At 37.8% G+C, this 26139-nt stretch overlaps 1 long non-coding RNA gene across 1 annotated transcript; it reads left to right on the top strand.

Annotated features, from left to right (window-relative positions):
• Nucleotides 1-12813: 12813 nt before the first annotated feature.
• On the top strand, nt 12814-13964 carry LOC146653707 (uncharacterized). The gene is made up of 2 exons (XR_014914736.1): nt 12814-13137; nt 13716-13964. It is a non-coding gene; the product is annotated as an uncharacterized LOC146653707 (long non-coding RNA).
• Nucleotides 13965-26139: the final 12175 nt, after the last annotated feature.

Genomic DNA, 26139 nt, shown 5'->3' with positions numbered 1-26139 from the left:
GTACCACTATGAAAGCTCGAAACTCATAAATCTTACAATACAAAATTAGTATTATTAAATTAGTATCTGCAGTAAAGATTTTGTCATACATTGTATACATTATACCACGGGCAAAGTTGCCTCCATTTTTATAGTTTTTTATTAATATTTTGTAATAATTTATTCTGTTTTGGGAGTGTTTTTTATGTATCTGTATTATACTGTTTACTTTTTACTCACTATGAGCATCACTCATTATTATTGCAGACTTGCACAGAGATGGTAAAATTTGGATGATTGATAACAGAGACGAAGACAAGGACAGGGAGGAACAGGGGTTTAAATGCACCAAGGAGACAGTCATAGAGAACTCGGGACAACTGGAGACATTTAAGGATGCAGGGACTGAAAGAGACAGGGAAGAAGTCTCATCGTGACGTGTAAAGTTTATCTTGCCTGGCTGGGCAGCTCTCTGGGTGCTCAGCACCCCCAAAGCTCTAATCCTAGAATCGCTCCTGCTTTCAATCTTCTGACACTACTAAGAGGAAGAAAATCATGAACCTAATCTGTTCCTGGCATATTTCATTTTGTATGTACTGGATGGATGGATGGATGGATGTACTCTTTGCTTTAAAATGTCACATTATATTTCTTTCTGTCTAAACACCAGGATTTGTCCAGATTTGTTTTCTTGGTGGCTGTCAGCCTGCTTACAGTTGTTGTAGTGCAGTAAAATCATTAAACACAAGCCCAGCACAAAAAAGTGAGCCCATTTTGGAGTGCATATGTCACAGGATGTCATTGGGCCTGACAATTTTAATTACTTTTTAGCACAGCTGCATGAATATCTAAAATAGTGTAAAATACAATTTCAATAAACCGTAATTTAAAAACAAACAAACAAAAAAAAAAACATATAATACTGAATGATAGGAACCAGGGAAAAGGTTTGGAGTTTTTCTGTAATGGGCTTGAATTTATTCTATTCTTAGGCTAATGCTGATGCAGACTCCTTGAACGCCTCCTCTGTTCCAGTTCTGCAAGCCTTGCACATTTCCAGACAAAATTCAGTGTGAATATTTTTTGCGATAAAGAAAACAGTTTGGCAGATACTGTCATCATGGGAAAAGCACTGATACTGAATGATCTGAATAATTCAAATTAGTAAGTAAATTTCCCCTAAGAGACAAAAAATGCTTTGACCAACAGAGCACAAGTCTGCATACAGGAAAGATGTTAACTGTGATTCTAGTTTTATTATTGTGTATTTTGTAAACAATTTCATGGATGTGCATTTTCGCCTAAAGCAATATGGCTGTTGGTGTACAGGAGAAGCAGAGGGGAACAGGGATCTCACACCGGAATGTGTGGTCAATCCGGTGTGAAATGGTTGGTTCCATCTCCACAAGTCTGATGGTGCTTCATAATCAGCAGCTCCCTCAGAGATGAGCTGGGCTCTGAGCCACATGATGACATCCACAAAGGGGAAGGCCCATTGTAAAGAGAGATGACGATGCAAACGGCATGAATTGTGTTTTGTGTGATGAGGTAATGTTTTTTTTTTCTAGGTAACAGCTACTTTCTGCTTCACTTCTTAGAATGGCATCTGCTCCTGCAGCCTCTTGTGAAAGGCCTGGGATACTAGTTATTCTGCTCGTGTGAGACTGCTCAGTGAGGCTCACCTCACATTATTCATTACATTTAAGCCTAAGGTAGTCTTTATATTTTTATGTGCATATACATTTTTATCAGCTTTAACAGTGCAGCAATTGCAGCTACGTGTTAGCTTTTCTTTTAACAGATTAAACTTTTTATGACTCTGTTGTACTTTATTCTATTAAACTTTTTATGATCCTGTTGATTTATGCTACAGCAGTGTGTGTGTGTGTGTGTGTGTGTGTGTGTGTGTGTGTGTGTGTGTGTGTGTGTGTGTGTGTGTGTGTGAGAGAGAGAGAGAGAGAGACACTTTTTAATAGCATTGTATTAAAATGTTCATAAAAAAATAATGGTAGATTAATTAGACTAGATTATTATTTGGTCATGGTTGGACGGTGACCAGTTGTTATCTGTTAGTGTGCTCACCTGTTTGAAATTATCCATTGAAGTTCCCCTTTCTAACCAGATTTCTGGGAGATGAATCACATATTTATTCTATTGAGTCACAATTCAGTGGAGATTTTTCTGTTTTTTCCTGAGGTAAATGACATCCATAGTCTCTCTAACAGCTCTGATAAAATGTGAAACTGACATTAATAATGTATCAAAACATGTACGGAGAATATGAAATCATTTATATTTCATCTACCTGACCAATGGCCTTCTTGGACTCTGACATAAAAAAAAAACTCTGTAAAAACCAAATGCCTTTGACAGGAGTTTCGTATTCCTGTACAGGCTCTGATAAATAAGAAGAAAAAAATTCAAAAACAAACATTGTACTCCTTTTAATTGATTCTAAAACATAAAAATGGTTCAATGAAAAAGTGGTGCTTTTAAAAGTTTGTAGCAACATGTTATTTTTCAGTTAGTGCTATGAATGCCAGATAATCTCTGTGATTCACAGTATCATTATCGCCACAGCTGGTAGTTTTACCTTTCTACTGTCTTTCTCTAACAACACTGTTTCCTAATTTTTCATCGCAGTTGTTGTTTGGTAGGGAGTCTTTTAATAGCTCTGGAAGAAGTGAGGAGGAAAATGTCAGATACATGGTGGAATTTTGACAACCACAAACTACCATCACTCATATCCTAGAAATTTACATAGTGGCAAACATAAACAAATATGGCTTGAAATATGAGTGCATGGCTTTCAGTTTAACTACAGTTGTAGGTATAAATCCTATTAAAGCACCATCCAGACCGAGCCTATTGTGAATGCTGGGTAGACATCCAGTAAAACAAAGCCTGAATAGTGGGAAAATAGTACTGAAAAGTAATCAGTAGCCATTATAGTGAATTATAATACAGTTTGCAATACAGTTGTCAGTTTGTATTCCTGTATTTAACACTATATTTGCATTCTTTACACAATTAAGCTATTAAAAAGGACAAGATCTATCTCACATGCAATAAGTCTGAATTGAATACATTGTACCTGACTACTGAGATAATGCCATTCATTATCAAAAACACCCCATTCCCTTTTTTCCTGCAAACAAAAATTGCTGTTATTTCCAAAAGAAGCTTGCACAAAACATCCTTCAGTGCATAAATAATGATCTCTCAAGTGCTGATACACAGCAGTCAATGCACAGTTTTCCTAATGTCATCTTACATTAAGCTTGAAAAATTCAGTAAGATCAAATTTCACTGAAATGTCAGGCTTTCTATTTATTCTTTGGAGAGCAAGAAAACATCTGACCAAGACCTCCTACCAGACTCTTTACTTCAAGTCAAGACAATGTTGACAGCATCTCATTTATACAACAAAGAATAGAAAAAGTCCAAAGGGAGCTTTCAAAGCCTTTCCAGAGGCTGTTTTCTCTGCACATAAAAAGCTGTATATATTTTCACTGTATTATTTTTTTCTCTTTCTTGTCAGAGAGGCAAGGTGAGCTCTGATGTGGTTCTCTACACTGAAGGAGAGCCTGAACTCATAATGTACAAAGCACAAAACACGCTGCCCACAAATGTGGACAGGGTCTGCTGTTGTGATGATAAGTGTCAAGCTGGCTGTGTTGTGGAGATGCTAGCTGTGTTGGCAGAGGCTTCAGAAGTGCATGTGATGAAAAAACAGGTTAAGAGAGACAGATGAGGCAAGATGCCAGAAGGTAGAAAGAGAGGGGGAAAAAACTGCCAACAGAGCATGCATTTTCTGACTGTGCTCATGCTTATATTGTGGATCAATGTGGAATCTGTTTTCGTATTCTAGTACATGTTCAGATAAATCTGTTTGAAATGTAACAGAAGTAAGTCAACAGAGACCTCAATGACCTTTTCTACTGTTGATATGAAGCATGGGAATTACTTCGGACATACAGTTTAAAAGAATAATTTAATGATAAACTTCTCTCCATCCATTCTCTTCCACTTATCCTTGTGAGGGTCGCAGTGCTGCTGGAGCCTATCCCACCTCCATAGGGGGAGGGGCAGGGTACACTCTGGATAGGTCGCCAGTCTGTTGCTGGGCTGGCATATAGAGACAGACAACCATTCACATTCACGTCTATGGACAATTTAGAATTGACATTTAACATAACCCCACCAACCCATGCAAACTCCACACAGAAAGTCCCCAGCCAGGTGATGGAATTGAACTCAGAACCTTCGTGCTGTAAAGCAACATTGTTATCACTGCACCACTGTTACACACCGGCCCAAGGCCGGGGTGCAACACAACAAAAAGATAAACCCTATACATAGTAACGACAAAATAAATCTGAACAGGTAGCGAGCTTCAGGGTGGGCAATGCCAAAACAACAAACAAAACACACTAGAAAGAAAAACAGAACTAACTTACCTCCCACGATTCCAAAACAAAACACAATTCTCTAACCTGTCTCCCTACCCGAAACAGGAGAAAAGAGGGGAATAAAAGAAAACGGCTTCCCACCCCTACAGCTACCAAACCCAGGTACAACCCTTTCTCAACATTTATATTGCAGCCCCGTGCAGTCACACGCCACGACGGTCCCCAGACACACAGCTCACGGGAAACCAGGAAGTCTCCTCGCCGGCCCAGTCCAACCCCTTTTGTAGCTGGTGGGGCCTCCACCTGGAAACTTGCATAACAAGCGTCACTGAATACAAATACAAACAATAACAACACCGTACCGCAACAAATGACCCGGGTCATAACAACCACCAAAACCTCTAATTTTACATAATATGTCAGTCAAAGGTTTTAATACACTGGTACTGTATATGCAAGGCAGCAACTGACAAACATCAATCCAGAAAGATTTGATCTGTCACAATAGTAATATTGTTATTGAGAGGCATAAATGATCAGATTTGATAAATAGTAATAAAAATGATTTTCTGCAGTCTCAGGATAATAGCAGATAATTGCTGTTTCTTCTACAGCCAGCATCTAACAGAATTTCTGCTTTATTCTGTTTTTTGTTTGTTTGTTCGTTTGAGTGGGCTGATGACAGCTTACTCTGTTCTCTCTTTCCAGAGCTTAGTTTGCTTTTAAAGCTTCTACCAGTGATTTCACCAGGTATTATATCAGTTGCAACATGATCCCAGTGGTCATTTCTTTACTAAAATTTACAATAATGTAAAAAACAAGAATTCTGAAATTGTTACTACTGAACAGTGAACAATAAACGTTTAATTTGTGTTATATCTGTAAAGAGCAGTGATATGTGCACTGTGGCCTGTAAGCACTGTGGCCTGTAAGCAAGCCAAAAAAAAAAAGCCATTAGCTATATACCTGCTTCAGAACAGACTGATGACTGATGTTCCATAAAGGGACTGTGGTGGCCAGAGGTCTATATTAGCGATAGATGGATGAGAGATAAGAGGAGATGACATGGATTTTAAAAAATGTACTGACAGAAAACTATCCTCAGACTCTCAGCGGGTTTCTGGTTCAGTATGTTCAGAGACTAATAAACCACATTTATTTTATGTTAGATTTAGGAACCTATGCTTTTCTTGTGTAAAATAAGACTTAAATATGAAGGTAATTTGATAAAAAAAAAAATATATGGCACTGTGTGTGAGCCAGTCAGGGTACATGTCTTTGGGCTCTGTTGTTTTAATGTTATGTAATGATGTACATCATGTTGGCAGTGTCAGGAGAGGCTCCAGGAGAGGATGTGACCGAAGAACAAGGTTAAAAGATATACAGCAGTTAACACAATTTTCTGCCAAAGTTACACACTGTCGCGGTTCGAATTTTGAGGAAGAGACATACGACTGAAAGTCCATAGTGGGTCAACACAAATTATTTTATTAAAACACATATATGTGGTGAAGATAGGCTCTGCAAAACATCAGGCTCCATCTCCCCCCTTACAATAGGTGGGTGTAATATTTATTCTTATGATGACCAGTAACTCGCGTCACTAATACAGAACAGTTCCTCTTTCAGTTCCTCCACCGCCTCCCAGATGCATCCTGTTATTACACTTGTCCAGACTTAAACACACTTGCAATCAGTTTACCCAGACAGGCTATGTGTCTGTGTCGTTAATCTAAGTGCATGACCCCCCTCTACGTCATCTGTTACCAGGCAAACATCCATAGCACAGGCAATATGTAGTAAATTATACTGTAAACATGTAGGCAACCTTTCAATAGCTGAACTTTGCTCCATTGATCGGCCAGACATCGCGCTGCCTGTAGCTTCAAACCATTAATTAACTTAACCGAGGTTCAACCCTTTAATTATGCAATATGTGTATAACATGATTACAGTTGCACCTGCAATGAAAGATTATTATGTGCTTATGCTAACACCTGAAATACAGACTTTAATATAACCTCACCAGTTTCAATAAATGTGTCAATGAAATGATAGTAATGATAAATCATAAATGATGCAACAGTAATAATAAGGATCATCAATAGTAACATAGATTATGAATGTAAAATAATATTTCATCTTGACAACACCTACACAGAGCTTTTTCTGTTGCAGGCCCCAGACGCTGGAATAGTTTGCCTCTAAATATCAGATGGGTGCAAACGCTGGAACATTTGAAATCTCTACTGAAGACACCTGTTGATGGACTGGCTTTGACCCAATACACTTCTCGTTTTCACAGCCTTTGTCGTTGTTGTTTTAGTTGTTTTTATTGTATTAGTCTTTCTGTTTTATATTTTTCTTGCATCATTGTTGTGGATTTTACTTATTTTAGTTGCATTTTAGTTTGTAAAGCACGTTGTGCAACATGAGCTGCTGGAAACGTGCTACAGTCGATCACCGGTATTCAAGGGGGTTAGCGATCACAGCAACACGCTAATAGGGAAAATCCATGAACACTTAAGAACTGCTCTATAAATGCTTCTAACTTCCTTTTTTAATAGTTCAAACAACAAATATACCTTAAGCTATCATCGTAATGAAAATAATTCATTTCACATAAAAGGTGAATTTTCCACAAATAATTTGGAACTATTTTCCACAGAAAAATCCATGAACAGGTGACTGCTAATATTGAGCTATCAATAGGCGTAGACTGCGTATAAAAAATAAACTTGATGTTGACCTTGACCTACACTGCTTTAGTCAATATTAGGTGCCACACAAAAAACCAATGGAGATATTTTTGAAAGAGCTGCTTGGCTTTAAATGCCTCTAGTCAGGACAGAGGATAAGTAGCAGTCTGTCATGGTATGAAAAGCCATAGTGGGAGTTATGGGGGACAATGAGCCAAAGTATGTCCCAAAGGTGAAACAGAAGACTGGCACAAACAGTAAGGAAGGTTTAAAATGATAACCTGGCACTTTGGATGTGAGAAAAGCTGGCTAGATGACATGGAGACGGAGAGAGAGAGGTCTGCGCTGGAAAGCTGGGACAGATGTAACAGATGAGGTGTTTTATTCAGCACTTTGCAGCAGTCTTATGGAGAATTTGAGCACTGTTATCCATTTTTGCTGTATCACTCTCCTCTCTCTGTGTAGTAGGCTTTCCACTGATTCTACCACGCATCCATTGCAGTTGTTTTTCTGTGACTCAGTGTATCAAAATACAATTTTGAAGGATGTTGTATAGTTGTTTTGTAACATAGTTGCATACTGTAATAACATTTGTATCAGCCTTTTAGCCTGTCTCTCTGAATCCAAACTGACTAATGATTGCAGAATAGGCACTTAATAGTGGTTATGAGTCTTTGAGCTTTTTAGATGATAAAATGAGATGAACTGCTGGAGGACACATTTCTTACAGTTATGTTTAGAACTATATGTAAGGATAGCTGTCCTTGGATGGCCTCACTAATGTGATGAATATGGTGAAGACAAATATCTTCTTTGCATCACCTTTTTCTCCCTACAGAGGCATGGGGCAGAGACATATTTACTCTATATAATTGGTGTCTATATCTGAAAAAAAGATACATTTGCTTACACAGCTTTTATTTTCTAGCTACACAGAGTTCTCGTTCTAGTCCCTCAGCACCACTGAGTAACCAACCAGAGGCATACTGTAATACCTCTGCTTAAGCTGAGAATTGAGCAGCTAATTGTCTGCGAAAATGCACAGAACAGCAATAGCATGATGCACTAGATTAATACAACATCACAAAGTGAAAGCATTGAAGTGGATGGGAGTTGTATCCTGGACAGAGGTGCAGACTTGTGAGTGTGAATAGCACAGGAGACATAATTAGATTATGTGGTCTGGGAGTGTTTCTTGTCTCAGAGGGAAAAGACATTAAAAAAAAAGATGAAATGGGACCCCTAAGTGCTTGAGGAGGGAAGACATGAAAGAGGTGTACAGGCTGCTGTTTCTGCCAGACAATACAGTTTTGCACTCTAGTTGTTGGGTTGATGGGTCTCAGTGCATCCCAAGGGGAGACACAGTTCAGGTTCCAGGAGGAAGAAATGCAGTATTTTAGCTCTGATATTGGCCTCGTTCTTTGATATACTTCTTTCTTGCCCGTTTTTCAAGTGCTGTGCTATGCATCATCATCTGTTATTTTTTATTTCCGTGTTTTGTTTTTATTGTTTTCAATAAATATATGGAGTTAAGTAATTACAAACAACTGCATTCTTATTCTATTTACATTTTACACTAGATTGCAAAATGCAATTTCCAAAAGTTTTGGCAGTAAAATCAAGTTTGCTTTTCATTCACTTTGCAACTTCAGTTTTTACACTATATTGCTAAAAGTATTTGCTCATCTACATTCACTCATATGAGTGAAATCCCATTCTTAATCCATAAGAATAGATGTGGTATAGGTCCACTCTTTGCAGCTATAACAGCTTTCCACAAGGTTTAGAAGTGTGTTTATGGGAAACTTTGACCATTCCTCCAGAAACACTGCTGAAAGTTGGCGACCTCTGCGCACTATGTACTTCAACATCCGCTGACCTCGATCTGTGATTTTATGTAGTCTACCACTTTGTGGCTGAATTGCTGTCGCTCCCAATCACTTCCACTTTGTCATAACACCATTTACAGCTGACTGTGGAATATCTAGTAGTGAGGAAGTTTCACGACTACACTTGTTTCACAGCTAGCATCCTATCACGGTACTAGTTGGAAATCAGTGAGCGGCTGAGAGTGACCCAGTCTTTCACAAAAGTTTGTAGAAACAGTCTGAATGCCAAGGTGCTTGATTTTATATCCAAATCATTGAATCTAGGAACACCTAAATTCAATGATTTGGATGGGTGACTGAGTCATTTTGGCACTACAGGGAGTGCAGAATTATTAGGCAAGTTGTATTTTTGAGGAATAATTTTATTATTGAACAACAACCATGTTCTCAATGAACCCAAAAAACTCATTAATATCAAAGCTGAATGTTTTTGGAAGTAGTTTTTAGTTTGTTTTTAGTTTTAGCTATTTTAGGGGGATATCTGTGTGTGCAGGTGAGTATTACTGTGCATAATTATTAGGCAACTTAACAAAAAACAAATATATACCCATTTCAATTATTTATTTTTACCAGTGAAACCAATATAACATCTCTACATTCACAAATATACATTTCTGACATTCAAAAACAAAACAAAAACAAATAAGCGACCAATATAGCCACCTTTCTTTGCAAGGACACTCAAAAGCCTGCCATCCATGGATTCTGTCAGTGTTTTGATCTGTTCACCATCAACATTGCGTGCAGCAGCAACCACAGCCTCCCAGACACTGTTCAGAGAGGTGTACTGTTTTCCCTCCTTGTAAATCTCACATTTGATGATGGACCACAGGTTCTCAATGGGGTTCAGATCAGGTGAACAAGGAGGCCATGTCATTAGTTGTTCTTCTTTTATACCCTTTCTTGCCAGCCACGCTGTGGAGTACTTGGACGCGTGTGATGGAGCATTGTCCTGCATGGAAATCATGTTTTCTTGAAGGATGCAGACTTCTTCCTGTACCACTGCTTGAAGAAGGTGTCTTCCAGAAACTGGCAGTAGGACTGGGAGTTGAGCTTGACTCCATCCTCAACCCGAAAAGGCCCCACAAGCTGATCTTTGATGATACCAGCCCAAACCAGTACTCCACCTCCACCTTGCTGGCGTCTGAGTCGGACTGGAGCTCTCTGCCCTTTACCAATCCAGCCATGGGCCCATCCATCTGGCCCATCAAGACTCACTCTCATTTCATCAGTCCATAAAAATTCTGCAGTCTGTTTCATGTCTGGGTGACTACCATATAGCCCCAGCACACACAGAAGAGAAAGGTTATGTATGGTTTAAGTACCTTTTGATGACAATGCCGTTATGGATCTAATGGCTGTGTCTGTGTGTGATGTCTCTGTGTCTGGCTCTGTTCTTTGCCTGAAAGAGAAAAAGAAAGATATTTGGAATGCATTTTCTCTCACTTTCTCTGTGCACTGGGCTAAAGGCGTCGACACTGACTGAACTACCATGCAGAGCTTAGATCACTGATATTCAAATCTTTTCTAACTATGCTGAAGATAAGGGTGAAATGTTACCTGAGAACAACAAGCTTATTAGCCTTATTTCTTATTTTAATGAAGAAACAAGGGGATGCTCTGGCTACCCAGTGCTGTCTTTGTGTTGAAAACCTCTGTTACATTGACATGAACACATAAAACAGGGGCTGTATTCTTATATAATGTCTTTTTTTCTGTGTACAGTGTGAAGTACTTTGTACAGTGAACATTAGTGCTGACCTGGCCCTCGCTATCATATTCACCTTCTGCTTAATGTTTTGGTTCAAGTGTATAGTTTGAGGTATTTTGATGAAGACTCCAATGTGAGACCATTGCTAATCTGAACAAATTTAAACTTTAGTGTTCAGTAATATGCCTACAGAGTTAGGATAAGCAGTAACCGAGACAGGCGAAAGACAGATCGATTAGCAACACGCCTGCTCTGCTCTGCACGTGGAGCATATAATGGGTGTTCTGCATGTGTCATATTAGCCTTCAACACCTTGAAGGACACCTTGAAATGATAATACTCGAGTGATTAATCAGTTTAAGCTGTGTCCCTCTAATGAGAAATGAGCTGAAAGGAGAGCCATTTGTTGTCATGAAATAGTTCCAGAGTGTTATATCCACTCTACATCCCGTTGAAAATCCACAATCTACCAAACTTTTGTGACCATACATAATGCAAAAAACAAAAAGTAACATTTGACCCTCTGTTCTAAAAATAAGACTTGGCTGTCTAGCTAGATGATTCCTGACATTTTCTCCTAAACCAGAACTGACATATACACCTGAACTCACATGTAATTTGCAACTGGTTTGGCACCATGACGTCTATGACTTCATCTATTGCAACATTCTCCCACACAGATGAACACAGCAACACTTTCTGCTTCATGGAGACAGCAGAGAGATATAGTTAGGAAAAGCAGAGACAAGTATAGCTCTCACTTGGTCTCTCTTTGTCTGTTGACTCCTACAGTGAGCAAATGAAGAAGGAAATATATTCCTACAGTATTGTTCTTTCTTATCTTCTTCAATTGTAGTTTAAAAAGTTTCTCAAATCTTAAAACAAAGCTGGAAAATGTGTATATTGTATGTGAAATGGGATGCAATATGTGTTTGACAGATTTGGGGCATTTTGGATTTGTAAATGAAATAAATCAAGAGAGTGATGAAAGCATTTGTAAAGTCTGTGATGTCATTTTTTCCCCCTCTGACACGATTTAGAGTGACAATGAATTTATCATCATTTCAAGACGGGTTTACCTGACAAATAATGATCAACAGGATTACCAGCAGTGAATCCTGGAACCCATCCAGGCTCTACGCAAATGTGTGTCGATATAGGAAATATAATTAATCATGGCTGCAATGAATGATATTGTAGCACAAAGTTGCTGACTGTTTTAAACTGTGTGTTACTGCAGTTCATAGTAGCTATTTAATGAGAGGAAAGTTTAATTGATCCAATCCTACACAAACCACAAACATTTTTCAAATCCTGAGTTTTGTGTGGATGCGTTTGACCACAGAGTTGAATCAGTAATCTAAGGCCCATTTGGTTTGTAGCTGACGTACAGCCTATTACGGGCACACGTATGCACTTTCTTTTAAAAAGATATATTTTTTTAAAGATTGCAGAAGTAAGAAAAAATATCTTTCTTCATACTGGCTATAAGTTTATGAATATTTTATGATTAGAGTTAATACACGTGTAATACACACCTGCTAACGCTTCATAATAGCAGAAAGTGTATGTTGACATGGAGAACAGGACATCAAAGAGAAGAAACATCCAACCAAAGGTGCTTTTAAAATTTAAAAGTAATGTCAGGAGTATTCCTCTGGAATTGTTTTTGCTTTTTTCCTCTGCCTTACTCATTGTCTAATGTGTTCAGCAACGCACACCTGAATGATAGATTTGCATCACTGTGTATCGTAATCTGTTGTGGGTATAACATTTTGCAAGAGCTGTGAAGACATAATCAGTTATTGTTGGCGATGTGTCAGGAGTTATTGGTTAAATAGTGCACTGAAATGATTAACACAACAGTTTTATAAGTAAAACAAAAGAGATTGTACAATACAGAAATATGTATATAGATGTTCTCTGGCTGACAGTAGAAGGATGGAGACAGTGGCGGTCCTAGCCTGTTTGGAACCAACTGTTGTCGGAACCATACTGAATTTCACCAAAGAAACAAACACACACACACACACACACACACACACACACACACACACACACACACACACACACACATGAAGACAGAGATAGAGTATGCATAGTACACAGCAAATTCAAAAGTGTTAAATTTTTTGGTGTTAATAGTCTTCTTGCAAAAGTAGAGTTAATTTTACTCTAAGTAGAGTCACATTCTTTTAATGTAACTCTGAGGTGTAAAATGATAGTAGTTAAAATCGAGTGTTAAAAATGAGTGTTTCTCTGTCAAATCTGGAGGTGTTACAATGGAAACATTAACTCTTGACCTCTTAACTCTGAACTCCTAGAGGGGCTATGACACCAACAGAGTAAATTCACAGACTCCGCCCCCAGCACGGCTCCAATCGAAGCTGAAGTGAAGCCGTTTCAGAACATTTTGCTCTACATATTTGAGTTGTTTGCCATGCTTGGTAAGTCATTTTTTCAAAGATTGTTTCAATTATTATTATGAGCTTTTACTTCTGTGGCTCTTTGGAGTTGAGACAAAGCTGTGTGAAAGGCATTAGCCGTGTTGCTCGGTGATAGCATAATATTCTGTTTTAGCTAGCTGAAAGGTATTGTTTGCGGGCAAATACCACAGCCTTGGAAAAAAAGCTTGCATGTGAATTTTCAGTCAAACTTTTGGTCAAATACACCTAAAACAATGTCTAGAATGTGAAATGTTGGTATAATGGTGCTACTTGAAGCCTGAAAACGATCGCCCATAAAAAAAGCGAGCAAACAGCAGTAGCTGACGTCCTGACTGGATTCTACGTTAGCATAGATCCCTTCAGAGATTTGTGCACACGGTTTAGGTAAAAATGAAAAAGGTTGAGGTTTTACATTTAGTTCAGTATTACCTGTTGCCTGTGTCTTTGTCTTTTGGGAAAATACTTTACACAAGTAATGGCTCAAAGAGGATTCCTTTTTTTTACTGTGCTGCAATTGTTTACTGGATTATTTGTGCCGTTAATTAGTGTCAACTAATATTTATTCAATCTCTGCACAGGATATGCTTGTGAAGATGGAATATGGGGGAGAGCAGAAGTGCGTTGAAGTTCCACAAAGGGATGAATGAAGGACATGCATATTGTATTGAAGAAATAAGTGTTGAGAATGCTGTTATTTGCATTTACCATGTCAGACCTTTTGATAAACAAAATTCTAATGAAAGTGAGAACATGTATACTGTTACATCTTTCAGAAAATGTTTTGAAATTGTGGTGCACAGTTCAGAATAAAAGTTTTTCAAAAACCATTGCATCTTTTTAGTAAATGTTTATTTCCAGAAGAAATTTCTAGAAGTTCAGAACAGTAAAATTCCTGCTTTTTAGAATGAATTAGAAGATAACTCTTACGTAGTTAAACTAAAATACTCTTTGAGAGTTAATATATAAACTCTTAACACCAAGTGTTAAATTATCAACTCCAGACAGATTTGGTGTTTAACACTAAATCAGAGTTAATGTACCAACTCTCCAAAAAGAGTTAAATTAACACTCTCTGGTGTGGACCCATATAGACACTTTAATAGTGTTGAAATCAAATCCGACAGTGTTAATTTGGACATGGTGGATTTGCTGTGTATGCAAACCGTCTTGGTTTTAATTTTGCACTCCAGGATGAACACCCATTCCCCAACCCGAGGATCACCACAACATCACCTAATAGACCTACACCTTAGTTCACAGATTCAGTTTGTCTAGCGTTTATTTCTGGGATTTCACAAAACCCAGGATTCAAATCACATAATGAATACATAATGGGCTTGGATTTACAACAATATGAATGAAATTTGCTCTATTTGGAAGCAGCCGCCCCCCTCCCCTTTCGACAGGTTGTGTGTGAGACTTTAAATCATCAAACTGCAAATTATAAATTTTCAATTGTTATTGATCCATTTTCCCCCAGTCCTAAAGTGTATATTTATTTTCTTACTCTTCTTATATTTATTGTTTGTTTACTTGCACTGCTGTAACTGGAGCCTCGTCGTCTCGTCTCTCTATATACTGGACTGTATGTAGCAGAGATAACAATAAAGTTTACTTTGACTTCAGCAGCAAGCAGGCGCACCGAGGGCTCTCACGCTCACTTTTCGCGTACAGAATTTCGAAAAAACATCGGGTTGGTTTATTTTTGTTTTATTTTACGAGGTGCTTATTAGATGCTGCTCCAGCCAGCCAGAGAATTCCCCCTCCTCCCTGTGCAGCAAGCAGCAGGCGCACCTCGCAAACGGAGGGCGCCCTTACTCCCAGCAAATGTGCGGCAGAAAACCGATCGGTGCCTATGCCATTCCCAATATTCGCTGGCATGACGTCGGGGCAGCATGAGTATGAGCAATTTTTTTCTCACCTCAGCTAATTTAAAATCACCAATTTGCTATACCACAAAAATGATGGGGAAATCAGAGCAGTCTCCTCAAGTCCCCATCAAAGTTTGCAAAAAGCCAGTGCCCCGGTATGCTTGTTCTCAAACTTTCACTGTGTCTGTAAGACTGAAACATCACAGTGTATCAAAAAAATATATAATCCCTGGATAAAATGTTCTTTCAACTCATTTCTGCAAAATGCCAACCCATTTACCCTCCGAGACAGATTTTATTCTGACTGATATAGGAGCCCATATAGTCCAACAGGTCATGCATCACATTATGCTCAAACACCAGATCTGTGATCATTCATTTTATACTAATATGTGTTATATTTAATGCTGTATGTTTTTATATGTATTTGTTTTTCTTTGTTTTCTTTTTTTTACTGTGGATCTTTTGTGTTGTAATTGTGTGTATATGTTGTCTGGAGTATATTGTTAAACATTTACTGATGGTGTGTTACTTTGATCATTTATTGTTTTCGTCCTGACCTGCCCAAAACCTTTGGCTAATTCTGGCTTATTTACATTTATATGTTCATTAACATGTACATTAATATTTGATATATGACATGTAACATAGTATTTTGCCACATAATATCTATTTCCTGTTGTGTCTGAACACATAAAAGCAAATTAGTGTACACCCACCTCAGCATGTCGTATCACTAAAAGAAAAAGAGAGAAAAGTGGGTTAAAAGTGTGTTTTTTTTTCTTTCCCTCATCCTCCATCATATCTTTGAAAAGAAGGAAACAGATTATTGGTGGGAGGAGTTTGGGAGTAGCAGTAAACTAACGTTTGTATCTCTTTATGGGATCCCTTTTGTTGTGTTGAACGAATGAATGCTTTCCTCCAGCAGAACTGGTTTATTGCGGTGGACAAAGTGAAGGGTCAGTTCAGTTCTTTGTCACAGTTCAGCAGTTTTAAAGCTCCCTCCCCTCCGTCGTCGATCATCTGGAATAGTTGTCTGTCAAAGAAAACACTGCAGTGGATTAGGCTTCATTCTCTTTCTCTTCTGACTCTTGAATACATCACATAATCAAATAATTTATCTTGTTAACATAAATGAATTTCAATATACAGTGAAATGACAACTCATGAGTTCCAGATTTGAACTAAACACACTTAGAATTAGGTCAATTTATTTACTTGTTCACTTATTTAATTTGATATAACTGAATTTGAAAGAATAAGCTGATATAATGTGATCATTTAAAGAACTGTGGTACAGTGTGTAGTTATGAAAATTATTGCATTTGTTTTTTACCAGCAGTGAAGGTGATTATTATGGATCATTAGAAGAGGACTTTAGGTCAGTCTTTTCATTTATTGTGTAAAGTAAAAAAGTCTGCAACAGACTTTATAAAATACAGTAAAACAAAACAAAACAAAGAAAAAGCATTCCCTGTATGTAACAGTAACAAAACATGTGCCATGTTGTGCTACACTTAAAGGTATCCTGTCCATACTACTCTGTTATGCATTCAATAATTTAAACTATTATTTTTGGAAGTTAATGAAATAACAAAGGCATTTTTTAAAATGCGAATCTCTGCCTGGTTCTATAAAAAAGTTTGCTAGTTCACGTTACTTTTTACACACATTATTTAACATTTTCAAGGCTATCACCATCAATGTAGCCTTTGGTTTTTATTTTGCTATTGTCTACTTTTTGTAATCATTTCTACATTTCTAGTTTATTCTTGGCTTTGTTGTGAACATGAAATCACACACACACACACACACACACACACACACACACACACACACACACACACACACACACACACACACACACACACATATGAAGACAGAGATAGAGTATGCATAGTATGCAAACCGTCTTGGTTTTAATTTTGCACTCCAGGATGAACACCCATTCCCCAACCCGAGGATCACCACAACATCACCTAATAGACCTACACCTTAGTTCACAGATTCAGTTTGTCTAGCGTTTATTTCTGGGATTTCACAAAACCCAGGATTCAAATCACATAATGAATACATAATGGGCTTGGATTTACAACAATATGAATGAAATTTGCTCTATTTGGAAGCAGCCGCCCCCCTCCCCTTTCGACAGGTTGTGTGTGAGACTTTAAATCATCAAACTGCAAATTATAAATTTTCAATTGTTATTGATCCATTTTCCCCCAGTCCTAAAGTGTATATTTATTTTCTTACTCTTCTTATATTTATTGTTTGTTTACTTGCACTGCTGTAACTGGAGCCTCGTCGTCTCGTCTCTCTATATACTGGACTGTATGTAGCAGAGATAACAATAAAGTTTACTTTGACTTCAGCAGCAAGCAGGCGCACCGAGGGCTCTCACGCTCACTTTTCGCGTACAGAATTTCGAAAAAACATCGGGTTGGTTTATTTTTGTTTTATTTTACGAGGTGCTTATTAGATGCTGCTCCAGCCAGCCAGAGAATTCCCCCTCCTCCCTGTGCAGCAAGCAGCAGGCGCACCTCGCAAACGGAGGGCGCCCTTACTCCCAGCAAATGTGCGGCAGAAAACCGATCGGTGCCTATGCCATTCCCAATATTCGCTGGCATGACGTCGGGGCAGCATGAGTATGAGCAATTTTTTTTTCACCTCAGCTAATTTAAAATCACCAATTTGCTATACCACAAAAATGATGGGGAAATCAGAGCAGTCTCCTCAAGTCCCCATCAAAGTTTGCAAAAAGCCAGTGCCCCGGTATGCTTGTTCTCAAACTTTCACTGTGTCTGTAAGACTGAAACATCACAGTGTATCAAAAAAATATATAATCCCTGGATAAAATGTTCTTTCAACTCATTTCTGCAAAATGCCAACCCATTTACCCTCCGAGACAGATTTTATTCTGACTGATATAGGAGCCCATATAGTCCAACAGGTCATGCATCACATTATGCTCAAACACCAGATCTGTGATCATTGATTTTATACTAATATGTGTTATATTTAATGCTGTATGTTTTTATATGTATTTGTTTTTCTTTGTTTTCTTTTTTTTACTGTGGATCTTTTGTGTTGTAATTGTGTGTATATGTTGTCTGGAGTATATTGTTAAACATTTACTGATGGTGTGTTACTTTGATCATTTATTGTTTTCGTCCTGACCTGCCCAAAACCTTTGGCTAATTCTGGCTTATTTACATTTATATGTTCATTAACATGTACATTAATATTTGATATATGACATGTAACATAGTATTTTGCCACATAATATCTATTTCCTGTTGTGTCTGAACACATAAAAGCAAATTAGTGTACACCCACCTCAGCATGTCGTATCACTAAAAGAAAAAGAGAGAAAAGTGGGTTAAAAGTGTGTTTTTTTTTCTTTCCCTCATCCTCCATCATATCTTTGAAAAGAAGGAAACAGATTATTGGTGGGAGGAGTTTGGGAGTAGCAGTAAACTAACGTTTGTATCTCTTTATGGGATCCCTTTTGTTGTGTTGAACGAATGAATGCTTTCCTCCAGCAGAACTGGTTTATTGCGGTGGACAAAGTGAAGGGTCAGTTCAGTTCTTTGTCACAGTTCAGCAGTTTTAAAGCTCCCTCCCCTCCGTCGTCGATCATCTGGAATAGTTGTCTGTCAAAGTATAGAGTATAGAGTCAAAACATTAGTGTTATAAGATGTTATAAGATGACAATTAACCATTCAAATAACCAGAAAACTGTATGTGATCATTTCATATTATGTGAGAAAAAGACAAAAAACATGTCCAGACAGTGTAATTCAAGTTCACTATATAGGTACTGTCAGTCTGTGGGAAAAATACATAAATGAATCAAAGTGGCTGAACTCAAATATGGTTTCAGCTATATGATTGAACTTTAAAAGGAAAGTTTAAATAAAACTGACGGGGAAAGAGTTGGATTTACTCTTTTTTGTTAGTTCAGTCATTTTCTGTTCTCTCTTGACTGATATTGATAGAAGATGAAAAAAAAAAAAGCTCTGGGGAGAGGAAATCATAGAAAAAAGATCCTTACTTGATCCTTTTTTTCTCTGTTCTGAGATGTGTAACCAGCAAACACTGCTTAAGTGTTTTGTTTTGCAGCAGCTTTGTTTTGGAAATATGGAGAATCTAATCAACTGTAAAATATGATCAAGAACTGAAGCATTTTAAGTGACTAAACAAGCACGTTTTCAGACATCTTTTTCTTCTAAGCAAATATTAGACTTTCATACAGTCACAGATGACAGTTATATGTACCGGTACATCTTGTTTCAGAGGCATCTCTGTTTTCAGCTGTCAGTTGCCAACCAGTTATAAGCAAGGTTAACACAGACCGTTAAGATGACATTGAAGTTGTAGCTAAACCACATTACAACGTTGTATGTTTGCGCTCTGATTTAATACATGTGGTCATAAAGCTGCCCAGAGTCGCCACACATCATATTACTATTCATGCACTGCAGTTTTTACCACAACAGTGCAGAATTTTTACTTATTTATTTATTCATATTTATATATTCCCATTCAAAACTAAAAAAGTCTTCGTCATCAAGTTGATTAAAAACTTATCTGCTAATAGGCTGATATGATTGAGTCCTTTCAGCCAGTGTCATGCCCGTAGGGATAACCTAGAACAGAAACCACATCATGTCTTATCTCTGAACTAAGCTTTGTAGGTCTTTTCCCCCTCTGATACATACATACAGATATCTACTTTCCAGCTACATTTTAATTTTACAGATAAATCTCCCCTGTGAGATGTATCTAATTTCAACTGCTTTTTATTTCTTTGTATCTGATCACACTCTATGTTGTGTTCCATGCTAATACTTGTACAATTAGCTTTCATAAAATGCTGCTGCTGGCACGAACACTATTACTTACAGCATCTCCTGGTGCACAGTGAGATGATGCTACATTTAATAAGATCAGACGCGAGCTTCCAAAACACATCTCAGAGTCATCATTACAGCCGTTAACTTAAATATTAATATGAAAAAGCAAAATCATAATATTAAAATTGTCATGGTCCCCCTTTCCTTCGTTCCACCAAGGTTTGTTTTCTCTCTCTGCTCTTGCCGCTCTCTCTCTTCTCTCCTCTACCTATCCATCTTTGCTTTTCTCTGTGCCCCGAGGCGGTACTCATTGCTGATTCCCGCCTTTGGCTCAATGCACCTGCTTCCAATCAACTCACCTGTGATGCATCAGCTCGTCAGCAGCCACTACATAAGGTATTGGCTGGCTGTCAGTCTTCTCTGGATTATCTAGATCTAGTTAGTGAAGTACTGGCTCTTGTGAAACGTTTTTGCTCGCTTTTTCATCTCTGGACTTTAACCTTGTTTCGCTTCTCCCCGTGTAAACACCTTCGCCGGATGTCTGTTCCTCCCTCCCTGGATCCCTAGAACCCCATCTCCCCTTGCACATTTTGTATATAGCACACTTTTATGAATTCCCTGTAAATAAAAGCGCACTGACTATGATTCTCCTGAGTTAAACCAGAATCTTCTGTTAATCCCAGAGTAAAATATGTTGTCACAGTTGCTTCAAGACATAACATAACATACAGATAGCCCTAACACATACAAGTAACTCTAATGACTAATAAAACTTAATTTGTTTACAGCAATGATTTGAACCTGATTCTTTATGTCTTGAGATCCTCAGACATTTGACTCGAGTGTCTTATTGAATTTAAATGTCATAACTGGCAAACATCTGTCTATGTAAGGTCTTACAGTAATAGTTTTTTTGTTTGTTTTGTTCTTTGTCAAAACGATAAACAAGCAATGAGAGATTCTTCACATTTTTCTGTGTAAGACAAAATTGTGTCATGTTCTCAATCTGTTATTGTATTTTTGGAATGAAATGTGGAACACTTGAAATATACCTGTGCCTCATTTAATTGTATTTGTTCTCTTCTTTTGTTTCATGGCTTGTGTCTCCTGATCATCTCCATCCTGAATCTTCTGTCTGGATCCTGAAATGCAGGTAAAACATGATTAATTATTTTGAGTGCTGTTGAAGTGTGACTGTTGATATGGAAGCCTGTGCCCATGATACTTTGTATGAAGATGTTGTCCATTCATTGTCATGAGAGCACATATTTGGAGACTTTTCCTCATCTCTTTGTAGAAATGATAGATAACCACATGCTCTCGCATGGTTTGAAGAACTGTTCTTATAATTTCAAAACTCTTCTCACAAGGCAAGCAGCTCTGAACTGTTGCAATATGAATGCATATTATTGGTGCAAAGTATCATTAATTTGTGAAATGTCAATTTGCCAGTCACTGAACATAAGGTATTTACTCCAACTTGGGAGTTTAATTCTAATGAAACGGGATTTTTCTACAACTTCTATGAGAAGAGTTATGCCATTGTCTAAAGTAGCTACTTTTTCATCTCATGACAAAACCACTAGATATTTACATATCATGTCAAAGTTGGTGCTGGATATGTGCCGATACAGTCAGTTCTATTAATGTCTGACATATTTTCTGCTGCATTTTGCTGAATTCTGGCAGTTTTTTAGTGCTGTAAGTCAAGTGGTGATTGTTGTATATTATTATATCTCCAGCAAGTGCCAGTGTCATTATGCTGTTTGTATTGTTGGGACAAGAGTGTATGTTTGGGGCTATACAAATTTAACACAAACTGTTATTACCCTAATACAGAAGCTTATTGCTGATTGTTGGGGAGTTGTTTCATATGCGTTTGATGCACACACACAAGCAAACTAGAGAATCTCTACAGTTCATCAGATCAGTGGAAAGGCCAGTACAGATGCTAAAATGTCTAAAAATGCTATTTGTGAATAAACCACATCCATTGAAGTGCTGGCGACGTGCACCCAGCGGTGTTAACATGCACAGGTTAATCTTTTCCTATCAGTGTGGTTTCAGAATCAGAAGGAAACTCAGATCAGCCCTGCATCAGTGAGATAAACCTCCTTCTGGGACAGTAATTACTTACTTCATAATTAAACAGCGAACATGGAGAAAAACACAGCAATCTTGTGTTTAAGTGGTTTGCCAATGACTGCTCCTGAGACTGTTTCCAGATGTAGCTGGGAAAGAACTACAAAACAGGTGGCAAATGAATAATGACTTAACCAAAACTAGCAAACAGCCATTTGATTAAGCACCTTTCTCTTGTCTGTTAGCATCATATTAATTATGTCATGAATTAAGTATTTTCCCTACTTGATGCCTCTAAATAATAATAAATAAAGAATTGTTTAAGCTGTTTACTCCATTTATTTCCATGTTCCAGTAGTTTAATTCCTTGGAATTGTTTGTCTACCTGCCTATCAATCCCACTTATCGTTTTCACTATAAACAGCTGATTTCAGTTTGTGTGCTGGAGGAGGAAAATAGTTCCACACTCTACAGCGTGGATATGGACATTATTTTGATTTTTATTGCACAAAAGGATTGCACAGAAATTGCATTATGCTGCTAACACAACTTCAGCTCTTTGCAAGCATCCACACAGGCAAGATGCTCATGTTAAGCTAGCCAAGAACCCTGAGTTAGCTGAGAGAAGAGTAAGTTTCTTTGCTTTGTGCTATCGGCTTTGTGTTCATACACTAAGAGAAAGATCATATGTGTGTCCTGTAGCCTATGAATATATGTTGTTAAATAATAAGTATGACACGATGTGTTTCAAGTCATAAAGCAACATACTGCATTATTGAAAGAAAAAAAACAACAACTGTTATGCGTAATTTATCGCAGCGGTCCCGGACCTTTTTTGTGCCGCTGAGGACGACAAAGAAAAGAACTACCACAAACATGCACAAACATGCCCTGTGTCACTACAGGATGGTCCTGGTAACATTTCATATTCTATGAAAGAAGTTCACTTTTGGTCCACTGCCCATCTGTAAGTAGTGCCACTCCTGCTGCCCTACTGATTGTGATTGACTGTGAGAGGTAATGCGAGGTGTAGTATGATTGTGTAATGAATCAAAAGATGATGAGAGGAATTTGATACTAGATGCAGAAAGCAGAAGACAGGGCACGAATGGAAAAAATTCCCCCTCAATTGAAAGGAAGAAATCCTTCCATGTTTTAAGAGGTATTAATTGTCTGTCATTCATTCTTCATTCATTGTAGAAGACGTGCTGTGCTTCAGGCAGCAGGTTGTCTCTTTTGTCACAGTGGGACTAAAACTATGAAAAACATAACATATGCTAGCAGACAGAACCAAAAGCCAAGGACTATGACATAAAGCAACTCGTTGCTGATTCCATCGGTTTACCTCAGAATGATACAGCATGATGGGAAATACTCATTTGTCTTTGTAAGACTGCTCTTAATACAACTCCCCACACTTACAGGTGCTTGATGGCCACACTGTTTAATTTATGGTTAGTTTTGGTCTTTTTCTATGATCTTAAGAAGAGCAGAGAATGAAGCACTTTTTTCTGTGTGTGCACAGCCACTGGTATAAATCTTTCTGGCTTATAGGCTTACTGTAAGTCTACAAGATGTGAAGCTAATATTCCCACCTCATTTTCTTCTCTTTCATTCTCCTTTGTGTAACCTTGATTTGGTTTTGGTAAGGGCACATTACATTTGTATTCAGTGTGTGTGTGTTGCACTAATGTCTGTCACAAACCATTTCCCTCCAGAACAGGTGCCACCTGATCTTAGGATCAGTCTGTGTGTGTGAGCAGTACAGTTTCATTTATGTGTCTTTGTCTGCTTGTGATGATCTTGGTGTCTAAAAGAGAGAAACAGTCAAGATACTTTGACTTTGATTTGCTCATTATCACTTTACAGTTTATCACAGATAAAACTTCATTTTAAGTTCATATTGTGGTTGTCAAAAGTAGTCCACAGGCCCACCCCCAGGATATTTTAAATCTGGTTATGTGTGTTGTTATTAAATGAAAAAACATATCTGCATCTCCAACATTTTATCTAGTCATTCTGTGAGTTAAAGTCACACCTGCTTGAGCTGTCCCTTACTCATTTACAGTGTCAGTAAATTGCTCTGTCTTCATCTTTTTCATACAGCCTTTTCCCAATTTCTTTAATGAAAACAAAAGAGTGGCAGGGTGGTTGGCACAGTGGTTAGCACTGTTGCCTCACAGCAAGAAGGTCCTGAGTTTAATTCCAAGCTGGGGTCTTTCTGTGTGGAGTTTGCATGTTCTCCACGTGTTTCAGTGGGTTCTCTCCAGGTACTCCAGCTACCTGGCACAGTCCAAAGACATGCAGTTAGTGGGTTTAGGTTAATTGGAAACACTAAATTTTCCATGAGTATGAATGGTTGTTTCTGTCTATGTGTTGGCCCTGCAACAGACTGGTGACCTGTCCAGGGTGTACCCTGCCTCTTGCCCTAAGAAAGCCGGCATAGGCTCCAGTGCCACCCGCAATCCTGCAAAGGATAAGCGGAAGCGAATGAATGGAAATCAAGACACGATTCCATAAATAAAACAGTTTTTAGTTTCAATTTTTAGTTTCAAATTGTCGTCAGCATGTACAGAAGGTCAGGAGAAAGGCGTGACAATGGATGTCTGAAAGACGGTGGAGGCTCTGTCAGGGTTTAGAGCTGCATGTTAGCCAGTGATGTTGGGAATCCTTCAAAAACGGAAGTAATTAGGAATGCCGTCATGGATTGGCCCTCCTGTCTCTGTCAAAATTAGTCTCGGGAGGAGACAGTTTGCCTCAACCACTTAGGTTGAAGAGACAAAGAAGCTAGAAATGAGCACCATGGAGGAATAACAAAATCTGCTTCCAGATCAATACTCTTTTTTGTTGTCTTTTTTTCTTTGGTCACATTAAGTTCTGTTTTGCCTATAAAAGTTCCCCCTCTGCGAGTTTCCAATCAGTTCAGAGATATGTTGTCTTTATGGTGTGTATTTGTATTCCCTCTATCAATAACACATTAGAGGGAATGGAGGCAAGGGGATGTTTAAAACTTCCAGTAGGGCTGTTTATATCCCACACTGCTAATGGAGCTCTCAGGTTCGCCTTCTCATAACCACTTGTTTCTAAAATTTGTGGGTGAAGGGCAAATAAAGGGAGACTATAACAGAGACAAGAAATGATGCAAGCGTAATTTGAATTCAGTGCATGTGAAGAGTAAAGTCCTGCTATTTCTACAAAGGGAAAGAAATGAAATTCAAACATCATTCAAACATAAGTGCAGTAAAATCTTAGATGGTTATCATGTGATATACAGTTTTTGACACCATGGTGGTTGTTTTGTATTGGACTAAACATAAACTAATAAACAATTTAAATGTGAAACTACATAAAATAAGGATATGTTTTCACTAGGAATTCTTGACTCTTTCTAAGCTTTACTTTTTATAATTTTGTTTTGATTGCAACAGTTTTTATGTTTATTTGTTTGTTTATTTTTCACTTTTATTTATGCATTTTATTTTTAAAAGAGGAACGACAGCAAGGAACACAGGACAAACCAGAAAAAAACAGCACAGTTTGTTTCTGATTAAGTGGTTTGCCACTTTCTGACTAAGTTTGGCGTAATCAACACCAAACTGTTGATTACATCTCAACAGTTTGGTGTTGAGATGTAATCAAATGAAATGAAGAAGGAAGCAATATCAATAGTGATAACAATCATTATCCTAATATTTATGGTCATAAACACACACAGACACACACACAAAAGCCCACAAACATATTGATGGATTTATGTTGCGTTCAAAATTAGGCCATCAAACAATCTGGCATAAGATCCTGGGAGCACTTGGGATAAAAGATATGGATACATAGGAGATTTAAATAAAATAAATAAATAGATATAAATCTATATATTTAAGTAATTATTAAAATCTGTATTTTATATAGCTGTGAACGATCCAGTTTTTCAAGATGTACACTAATTTTAAATCTTCTGTGTTTATTGATAGTAAAAGATATTTTTGATATAATTTCACAAAGTTAAATAGAAAGTCTACATCTCGGTGTTCCACTTCTACACCAAGCAATATTATGAAACTGGAGAACATTCAAACAGTACAGCAGGGTTTTCTGTGTCCTTTGTTTATGACCAAAGAAAAGGACAATTGTGTTGGAAAATTAAAGTCACTTTACTGACTGTACTTAAAAAGATAACAACTCAATACTTCTAA

Source organism: Rhamphochromis longiceps, linkage group LG14 (genome assembly GCF_057381845.1).
Source record: "Rhamphochromis longiceps isolate RC_006_pf linkage group LG14, R_longiceps_female_GT1.1, whole genome shotgun sequence".
In the NCBI taxonomy this organism is placed as follows: Eukaryota; Metazoa; Chordata; class Actinopteri; order Cichliformes; family Cichlidae; genus Rhamphochromis; species Rhamphochromis longiceps.
This window is presented reverse-complemented; position numbering and strand designations above follow the sequence as displayed.